This window comes from Thalassophryne amazonica, chromosome 18 (assembly GCF_902500255.1).
Source record: "Thalassophryne amazonica chromosome 18, fThaAma1.1, whole genome shotgun sequence".
In the NCBI taxonomy this organism is placed as follows: domain Eukaryota; kingdom Metazoa; phylum Chordata; class Actinopteri; order Batrachoidiformes; family Batrachoididae; genus Thalassophryne; species Thalassophryne amazonica.
In genome coordinates this window covers 12493743-12504106 of record NC_047120.1, presented here as the reverse complement: position 1 = coordinate 12504106, position 10364 = coordinate 12493743, and positions in this window count along the sequence as shown.

The following is a 10364-nucleotide window of genomic DNA, read 5'->3' as shown; positions in this document are numbered from 1 at the left end:
ATCGACAAGATATCGATCCCTAGTGTTTGATGAGGTGTGAATATTGATGTATCAGTGGCAGCTTTTTGTGTTTCACACAAAATCCACAAACATCTCGATTTTAAACTAATATACATGAACAACCAATCAGGATCCAGAGCTGAATTAATTCACTGAAACACTTTTACACTGTTATTATTATTATTATTATCATTGTTATTGTTATTTCAGTTAAGTAAATAATGTGAAGTAAACAGGCAACACAGCAACATGTAACTGAAATAAAAGATTAAATATTGAGAACTTTTTAGGCAAAACACCAACAAATGAAATTTTTGAAGTTATAAAAAAAAAATTAAACCCTTTGAAGTTATCAGAGACTGCACAATATCACTCACTCACTCATCTTCAACTGCTTATCCAGAATTGGGTCACGGGGCAACAGCTCCAGCAGGGGATGCCAGAGTTCACTTTCCCAATGTCAATCAATCAATCAAATGTGTCAGTCATAAAAGCAATCGCTGCAGTCCCTAGATATGCCATTGATTATACGAGGTCTATTAGAAAAGTATCTGACCTTATTATTTTTTTCAAAAACCATATGGATTTGAATCACGTGTGATTACATCAGACATGCTTGAACCCTCGTGGGCATGCGAGAGTTTTTTCACGCCTGTCGGTTACGTCATTCGCCTGTGGGCAGTCTTTGAGTGAGGAGTCGTCCACCCGCTCGTCGATTTTTTTCATTGTTTAGGAATGGCTCAGACTGTTGCTTTGTTTGATAACATTTTTTTCAAAACTGTAAGGCACAACTGAGTGGACACCATTCAATAAATTCAGCTGGTTTTCGGTAAAAATTTTAACGGCTGATGAGAGATTTTGGTCTGATAGTGTCGCTTTAAGGACGGTCCACGGCGCCTGACGGCGATCTGCGCTTCGAGGCGGCAGCGTCTCGCCGTTTCAAGTTGAAAACTTCCACATTTCAGGCTCTGTTGACGCAGTAAGTCGTCAGAGAACAGAGAACTTTCAGAAGAAGTCGGCATGAGGAGTTTATTCGGACATTCCATTGTTAACGGTCATTTTGTAATGAAAGAACGTGCGGGCAGAGTCGCATGTCGGGCTGGACCCGACCGCGGGGGGTCGCGGCAGGAAAAACACCTCCGTTGGAAATCTTAACGGGCAAGTTGGAACATGCCCAAGCTGTTAAACAATTTCTCAGTTACTCACTTGTTGAAAGCCATTAAAAGCCGCCTGAATTCTACAAATGGTTTTCAACACGGAGGTGTTTTTCCTGTCGCGGCGCACACAGATTTGCCGAGTCATCACGGAAACGACTCGGCGAATTTGCGCGTACGTCTTTCATTAAAAAAATGTCCTTAAACAGTGGAATGTCCGCATAAATTCCTCATGCCGGCCTCTTCTGAATCTTCTCTGTTCTCTCACGATGTCCTGGGTGAATTAAGCCTTAAATTAGGATGTTTTCAGCTCGAAACAGGCCGACGACAGCGCCTGGAAGCGCTGCAGGACGTCCCGCTCCGTGGGAAGTCCTTACACCGACAGAAACACCCCATAATCTCTCATCAGCCGTTAAACTTTTCACAGAAAACCAGCTTAATTTCTCGAATAGTGTCCACTCGGATATTCCTCACAGGTCCAGAAAAAATTTGATAAAGCAACGCGCGCCGTCTCGAGCAGCGTGTGAAACAAAGGAATTCAGCCGAGAGGGCGGGACCACATCTCACTCAAGGCCTGCCCACAGGGAAATGACGTCACCGACACGCGTGAAAAAACTCACGTATGCGCACGAGGGTTCAAGCATGATTGGTGTAATCGCATGTCATTCAAATCCATATAGTTAAAAAAAAAAAATAAAAGGGTCGGTTTATTATCTAAGAGACCTCGTATACAACAATCTTTAAATAAAAACAAGATAATAATACAATAATATGCTTTTGGAGGGCGGTATGCATTTTCAGAGGCCTGACGTAGCAGACACAGATTATCTGGAATTTTGTTTTGGCAAGTTTTCACGGTCTGTATTGCCATCTACTGGCCAGCAGTGTTCATGGCAGTATTCAAAGTGAAGCTGGGCAGACACTGTATGATATTTTCAATTACTGTACTCGGTTCCAGCTCAAACTGTACGACAGAACCCAACGGTGTAAAAGTTCAGAGCACACGATTTATGTTCTCACACACATTGTACGTTCAGAAACCACACGTTGGAGTTGTGTTTAGAAAAAACTCTTGATGGGAGACATCAAAGTTTAAAAAAACAAAACAAAAAACATTACAAGACAGGTCTGCGGTGTTTGCACATGCACAGTGCGAGAGGTTGGATGCTTGTAGCTCTTCAGCAGCGGAATACCCTCACAACATGATTTTTCATTTGACCATATGATCGGCTCGGCGATCAGGAGGTGTTCATGAGATGTTAAACGCAGGTTGTTACTCCATGTATACTAAACGATGTAGGACGCGCGATTAACCTGAAACTCGGTGCGATCCAAAAAATTCTCTCATTAATGAAAAATGAGCTGAAAAAGGGCCAAAACTCGCACAGTGTAAACCCAGCTGAAGTGCTGAAGTCAAAAATACCTTTTTCTTTTGTTTTTTTGCAGTTGACACAATTAGAACAATTTGCACCACACCAATAAAATTGCTGCAAAAAACAAGGCATTAGGGAAAAAATACAACTGGACAGACATTGAAATGGAATATTTGTACAATTTTTTGGGAATTCTGATATACAGTGGTATGTAAAAGTTTGTGCACCCCTGATGATTTCCTTTTATAAAAAAAGAAAGTGTGCAATAATTAAACAAAATTAGGCAGGTGCATAACCTGCTGCACATCCTTTCCAGCTCTGTCCCTTTTGTCTGGCCAATCGGTACAAGTCCTTTTCTCCTTCCTTACTATTCAACTTCTTGTACAGCTCGCAATATGCCTTTTCCTTCGCTTTTGCCACTTCTCTTTTCGCCTTGTCTACTTTCTTTATCTCGCCAACTAGCCCAAAACTTTTTCGCCAGTCTCTTTCTCCTTAGGCTTTCCTGGACCTTTTCATTCCACCACCAAGTCTCCTTGTCTTCCTTTCACTGTCCAGATGCCATACCCAGTACTGTCCTAGCTGTCTTCTTCACCACATCTGCAGTACGTTGCTTCACCTCCAACCCGTGCTTCTCTCATCCGCTTGCTAAATTTCACACAACAGTCTTCCTCCTTCAGCTTCCACCATCTGATCCTTTGTTGAGCTCTCACTCTTTTCTTCTTCTTCTTTACCTCCAAGTCATCCTACAAACAACCATCCTATGCTGTCTAATGACTCTCTCTCCTGCCACCAGCTTACAGTCTCTGATTTCTTTTAGCTTGCATCTCCTATAAAGAATGTGGTCCACCTGTGTGCACCTTCCTCCACTCTTATGTTACCCTGTGCTCCTCCCTTTTCTTAAAGTAGGTATTCACCACAGCCATTTCCATCCTTTTTGCAAAATCAACTGCCATCTGTCCTTCCCCATTCCTTTCCTTGATACCATATCTACCCATTACGTCCTCATCACCTCTGTTCCCTTCACCAACATGCCCACTGAAGTCTGCTCCTATCACCACTCTTTCATGGTGGGCACACTTTCCACCACTTCATATAACACACTCCAGAAATCTTCTTTCTCCTTTATCTCACAACCTACCTGTGGGGAATATGCATTGATGATATTCATCATCACCCCTTCAATTTCCAACTTCACACTCATCACCCTGTCAGACACTTGCTTAACCTCCAACACACTTTTAACATACTCTTCATTAAAAATTACCCCAACACCATTTCGCTTCCTGTCCTCACCATGGTACAACAACTTGTACCCACCGCTGATGTTCCTGCTCTTACTTCCCTTCCACTTGGTTTCTTCAATCAATCAATCAATCAATTTTTTTTTTATATAAAAAAAAATTGATTTTTATTTTTCTTGCACACACAATATGTCTACCTTCCTCCTCTCCATCATATCAGCAAGCTCTCTCCCTTTACCAGTCATACTACCAACATTCAAAGTCCCCACTGTCATTTCCACCCTTCTAGTTTTCTTCTTCTCCCGCTGTTTGTGGAAACATTCCCCTCCTCTTCTTCATCGTCTTTGCCCAGCAGTAGCCCAGTTTCCGCCGGCACCCTGTTGGCAACAGCTCCGGTGGCGGACGTTGTTAACCCGGGCTGCGACCGATCCGGTATGGAAATTCGATTCTTACGTCTGCATAGCTGGGTTGGCTTGTTTTACGTTGGATGCCCTTCCTGACGCAACCCTCCTCATTTATCCGGGCTTGGGACCGGCATTCAGAATGTACTGGCTGCACACCCCATGTGGCTGAGTTCAGCTGTGTGTGTTTGCATCATCAAATTTCTCTTTCATCATAATATTTTTCAAAGATGAAAACAGCCAAATGGTTTTTTCTGTTTAGATTCTGAACTTTTTTTTCAGGAGCAGAGCAGAAACATGGTTGCTTAACACAAACAGGGTGTGTGTGTGTGTGTGTGTGTGTGTGTGTGTGTGTGTGTGTGTGTGTGTGTGTGTGTGTGTGTGTGTGTGTGTGTGTGTGTGTGTGTGTGTGTGTGTTTGCATGTACACTTGTGTTTGAATGCTTAAATTTGTCTTTCATGGCAATATTTTTCAAACATCCAAATGGTTTCTTTTTCTGTGTTGACAAATGCCTGAACGTTTTTCAGGAGCAAAGCAGAAACATGGTTTCTCAACAGACTGTGTGTGTGTGTGTGTGTGTGTGTGTGTGTGTGTGTGTGTGTGTGTGTGTGTGTGTGTGTGTGTGTGTGTGTGTGTGTGTGTGTGTGTGTGTGTGTGTGTGTGAATGCTGAAATTGCTGTTTTATCTTAATAATTTCCAAAGAGAACAGCAAAATGGTTTTATTTCGGTTTGGCAACACTGCATCCTTTGATCCAAGTTTTCATCGTGTGTGTGTGTGTGCTCAAAATGCTGTGTGAGTGAGTGAGAAAAGAGAATCCAAAGAGAACAGCAAAATGGTTTCATTTCTGTTTTGATGGCACAAAGTGCTTTCGTCCAACTTTGTTATTAACAAAGTTGGCTCTTCATTGGCTTCCTGTTAATTCTAGAATAGAATTTAAAATTCTTCTTCTTACTTATAAGGTTTTGAATAATCAGGTCCCATCTTATCTTAGGGACCTCGTAGTACCATATCACCCCAATAGAGCGCTTCGCTCTCAGACTGCAGGCTTACTTGTGGTTCCTGGGGTTTGTAAGAGTAGTATGGGAGGCAGAGCCTTCAGCTTTCAGGCTCCTCTCCTGTGGAACCAGCTCCCAATTCAGATCAGGGAGACAGACACCCTCTCTACTTTTAAGATTAGGCTTAAAACTTTCCTTTTTGCTAAAGCTTATAGTTAGGGCTGGATCAGGTGACCCTGAACCATCCCTTAGTTATGCTGCTATAGACGTAGACTGCTGGGGGGTTCCCATGATGCACTGTTTCTTTCTCTTTTTGCTCTGTATGCACCACTCTGCATTTAATCATTAGTGATCGATCTCTGCTCCCCTCCACAGCATGTCTTTTTCTTGGTTCTCTCCCTCAGCCCCAACCAGTCCCAGCAGAAGACTGCCCCTCCCTGAGCCTGGTTCTGCTGGAGGTTTCTTCCTGTTAAAAGGGAGTTTTTCCTTCCCACTGTAGCCAAGTGCTTGCTCACAGGGGGTCGTTTTGACCGTTGGGGTTTTACATAATTATTGTATGGCCTTGCCTTACAATATAAAGCGCCTTGGGGCAACTGTTTGTTGTGATTTGGCGCTATATAAAAAAATTGATTGATTGATTAAGCAACCAGTGAAATGCTTTCTCCACATAGTGTGTGTGTGTGTTTTCATGGAACCACCTTTGTTCATTGCTGAACTTTTCGTCTTATTAATTTCCAAAGAGAACAGCAAAGTGGTTTCATTTTTGTTTTGATAACACAAAGACCTTTCGTCCAACTTTTTTAAAACAAAAAAATGGTTTCTCCACATACTGTGTGTGTGTGATATATATATATATATATAGATATAGATATAATTATGAGGGTTAGGGTTAACCCTAGGGTTAGGGGTGTGTGTGTGTTTTCACGGAACCACCTTTGTTCATTGCTGAACTTGCTGTTTTATCTTATTAATTTCCAAAGATAACAACTTTTTTTAAACCAATAAAATGGTTTCTCCACATACTGTGTGTGTGTGTGTGTGTGTGAGTGAATGCACTGCTCGGCAGGGGGGGGTGCCAGATGCTTGCTGGCTGTTGGATGCTACAGTGCTGCATTGGCTGGGACCGATGGAGTGGTATGTATGGGTGGCTTGGCTTCCACCTCCAAATATTTGTGCAATTGAAGTTCCAGGTTCTTGATGGAGAGGAGTGAGCCCTGCAGAAACCTCTGCTGTTTTGCCTGGAGTTGAGTCCATTGCTCCTCCCTGATGTCTGCTGCTTCCTGTCTGGATTTGTTGTCAGCTTGGAAATTAGGCTGCCTGCTTATGGAGTTGGTGGTGCGATGGCGCCCTCTCATGTTCAGAGAGGCCACCTGCAGATGGGGATTATTGACTTATGTTGAATGTTTTATCAATTGTTTGTGTTTTTATAATCAGTTTCACTAAGCTTCTACGCTGCCTAGTTTGCAATAAACCTGTGTGCCTAATGTTGGAGTTATTCTTCCTTCCAGTCCACAGCATCACCTGCTCCAAGGCACAAAAAGTACTGAAAGCAGATTCAAATAAAAATATGAACTCCATATTTTATTCACAGCTCATAGCAAAAGCAGACATTATAATCCACATCAAATCCAGTGAAATCTAAAAAAAAAAAAAAAAAAAAGCTTTATTCCTTCTTGTATACCTATCAATAACATCATCATATGAATTTTTTTTCAGCAAGAATATGGTTGATACTTGTGACTGCTGATACCTGTGACTTGTGAAGTCCAGAAAGGTGCTCTTGAGACATTGTTGCCCTTAAATCTGTTTTGATGAGTTTGAGTTTGGAGAAGCTTCTTTCTGCCTCAGCTACAGTTCCTGGTAGAGTTCGTGTTGTTCTCAGAGCCGTCCACAAATTGAGGTTCAGCTTCATGAATGACAGACGGCAGTTTAAAGTAGGACGTTGGTTTTGTTGGCAGGTTCTTTCGCTCTTTGCCATCCAGGTCAGACTGACCACTGTTTGGTCGTTTCAGCATCAGAGAGACTTTGAAAACTAGTCAGAACACCAAACTTGTGTCCTACATTTTGCACAGTGACAAACCTTTCTAAATGCTGATGTTACAGAATCAACAACAACGTTGAAGAATTTACTTCGTTTCTTCACTGCATCACCAAAAGATTCATAAGAGAAGAGTCGTTTTGTTGACCTTTGAGTCTTTTCTTTTCTGAAACAGCCTCTGTGTTCATGTCCTTGGTGGACATCTGTGCAGAAACGAAGTCCTTTTCTCTGTAATCACAGAGACGCTCTCTGTCTTTTTGAGGAGACCAACTGCAGTGTCCACATGCATGCTGGGAGACTTCTTTACTTTGCTTTCCCTCCTTGTTTCAGAGCACATTTTCAAAGTAATGTTAACATGATTTTCTCAAAATGCTCCGTCTCTGTGTGGAGGCTGAAAACAAGGTGTAGCTTCTGCAAAATGCCAGTCACATGGAACACTGGTGGAGTTTTTTTTTTTTTACAGCATCAGCCACAAACAAGTTTAAGGTTTGCGCCCCACATGGCACAAAAAACCTCAAGGATTTATTTATAGGAGCCTGGCGGCTTGTACTCCCTTGTTTATTCCACTCATGTTGGCCCCATTGTCTTCTGTTTGTCCTCTACAGTCTGTTGGGAAAGTGTAGTGACACGGACCCACAACAGGGGGCGTAAATGAACGGACAATGGAAGGAGTCAAATTATAACACTTTACTGTTGTGAATGACACAACCAAACACAGCAGATTCAGAATGTGCAACAGTCAATCAATAAGGGTGTCGTGTGGGCAGGCTCGACGATAGGAGACGCCCGTCTGGAAACGAACCGGAACCACACAATTTCCACCACCACCGAACCCGAGGAATACTGGAGCCGCCAAGTCCCGGAGTCCCCAGGTGGCCACCTTCACGGCGTGTCGGATCTGGTACTGCTGGCAAAAAGCAAAAGACAGTCAAAGGGTGGGTGTGTGAACACCCAGTAACAATCCTGGAGGGAATTCCACCTCCACCTCTCACTCAACACGTTGCAGCGGTCTCAGAAGAAAAAGAGCGCCGCCTTGCACAGCCTCCACAAAAACGACCGGTACTCCTGCAAACACTCACAATAACAGATTTACAAATCTCACAAAAAGGCTGAGAGTATTACCTCTGATAGAAGATGATATCTCGGCAGTGTGGTGGAGGTGTCTTCCTGCTTTTATACCAGATGTGGATGATTAGTGACAGCTGTCACAGATGATGGGTGACAGCTGTCACCACGGCTTGTTCCTGAGGCGGCAGCGCCCTCTCGTGCCTGAAGCCCGCACTTCCGGCAGGTCGCCCTCTGGTGGTGGGCCAGCAGTACCTCCTCTTCAGCGGCCCACATAACACAGTCCTTAAAAGGAATTTTCAACTCCAAGTTTCTTCCAAATCAGGGATGCCAAGTGCTCACCTACGGACTCATCTGCCACCAGAAAACCCAGAGAATGTTCCTTTAAGCAGGTCTTCTTCTCCTCCAATCTCCACTGATAACTGGAGACACCACACCTTAATTTATGGGGAGGTGATGGTCTCATGGCTCTTTGCTCATGCTTTTCTTCTTTCTTCTTGCGCTCATGGCCACGGTTTCTGTTTCATCGTGTTACCAAGTTCTACTACAATAAAGATGCCCACAAAGGAGGCTAAAGAGATCACCTGTATATGCATCGTTTATTCTGCACTATGATAGGGTGACCAGATTTGGGTTTCCGAAAAGGACACCTTTTTTGGGGGGTGGGGGGAATTCATCGGTGTATCGGTGTATGTTAATGACACAAATGACATGGTGTCTGTATAACAATTGCATTTATTGGCCCGAATAACACAAAACAACATATGTACACTGTCTTTTAGAACTAACAAATTAAATTTTAACAATCAACCTACGAGGTTGGACACATAAGAAATTATTAATAGTAACTGACCAGTATTTCACAGTTCCTCTGTCTGATCGCGCCTCTTCGTCGTGGTGCCGCTGCGCTGTCACGCCTTTTTCCACTGAGTCACTCCTCACTGCAGGTGTCTTTTTCCGAGTGAAAAACACAGTTGTGGGTAGCTGTTGGCGCTCGTTTTTTCTTCTGGGCGAGAAGATTCTTAAGTGACTTAGTGTGGCTGATGCGAGCCATTCGAGGCTGTAATGACAGGTCGGTTGTGGCTCACTAGAGGCTGCTACGTGGCACATGCGGGGTACAGAGAGGCACATAGTGGCACCTTCATAGTGGATACATGATAGATGAAAACGTGGGTCATTCTTCGAATAATCGTGACACACCCATGCGTGACTCCTTCATATCCTACCGAATAATGAAGGATGAAGAAGGAGCCACGCAGCATGTTTTCTTTGCTACAAGAGGGTTTCTTCAACTATCGTGGGAGTTTCATGGCTGAGTGGCTCTTAGAGGCATCTTCAGTTAACGAGGCTCCTCTGAGCGTGGCGCTAATTTCAAGAAGTTCAACATTTAGCAACAACAGCGTGGCGCAGTTTGTGTTCGAGTTACTGCAACGACGTAGAGGCATTTGCGTGGTGCTTACGAGTCTGCTAAAAGTCCATTATCTGTGCGCCTGGCACCTTCGCAGGACCTGAAAGGCTATTTTTGGAATGGCTCAACCTCTTGCGCACACAGTTCCACCTGCTCTGTGCGCTGGACTCTATATAAAATAATTATTTTGTAGCGGATGAATCATTTTCTGTCAAACCTTGGATGCTGAAAACACCTCTAATCACTTCTGGAATCACAGAGGACTGTTTCATCTGGACACTTTTTTTCCTCTTTCCTGCTCCATGTGGAATATATTTTGTAATGTTTTTTTATAGCTTGATAAAACAGTTCCTAGCTGTAAAAGTATGTCTGTATGTTGATGTCTGTTGTATGAAAAAGTATGTTGATATCTTGTTAATGGATCACATGAGCTCCGCTGTGGGTGCGCACTGAGGCAGGACCTGAGAGGCTATTTTTGGAGCGGGTCTCTTCTTGCGCACACAATTCCACCTGCTCTGTGTGCTGGAGTCTATATAAAATAATTATTTTGTAGCAGATTAATCATTTTCTGTCAAACCTTGGATGCTGAAAACACCTAATCACTTCTGGAATTAATGGATCACATGAGCTCCGATGTGTGCACACACTGAGGCAGTGACTCATCACGCTTCAAACGAGCATTTAGGCA